Raw genomic sequence first — 377 nt, 5'->3', positions numbered from 1 at the left:
GGCTCTGTCAGGTCGGTCCGGTTCGGTTCTGGTCCGGAGGCTCTGTCGGGTCAGTCCGGTTCGGTTGTGGTCCGGAGGCTCTGTCAGGTCGGTTCGGTTCTGGTCCAGACGGTCTGTCAGGTTGGGTTCTGGTCCGGAGGCTCTGTCGGGTCAGTCCGGTTCGGTTCTGGTTCTGATGCTTGAATCACCAGAAATTTCAGTGAATCTGAAGATATTAAAACACAAACTAACCTGACCGGTTCTGGTCTCAATCAAACGGGCCAGAACCAGAACCTTGCAGCCATTTTTAAATGGATATTTAATTTCTGCGTTTTTCTGTTTTTGGAGACTCATGTGACCCGGACTGAGATCCAAGTGACCCGGACTGAGACCCATGT

The 377-nt window shown here is 52.0% G+C and overlaps 1 protein-coding gene across 1 annotated transcript in view; it reads left to right on the top strand.

The window, feature by feature from the left end:
• The window catches only part of LOC119430374 (gastrula zinc finger protein XlCGF57.1-like), an 18,673-nt gene that overhangs the window by 863 nt on the left and 17,433 nt on the right, over positions 1 to 377 (top strand). The gene's annotated exons all lie outside the window — the stretch shown is intronic.

This window comes from Nematolebias whitei, chromosome 3 (assembly GCF_014905685.2).
Source record: "Nematolebias whitei isolate Nwh7 chromosome 3, NemWhi1, whole genome shotgun sequence".
Lineage (NCBI taxonomy): Eukaryota > Metazoa > Chordata > Actinopteri > Cyprinodontiformes > Rivulidae > Nematolebias > Nematolebias whitei.
Note: the sequence above shows the minus strand (reverse complement) of the source record. Positions and strands in the feature narration are given on the sequence as shown.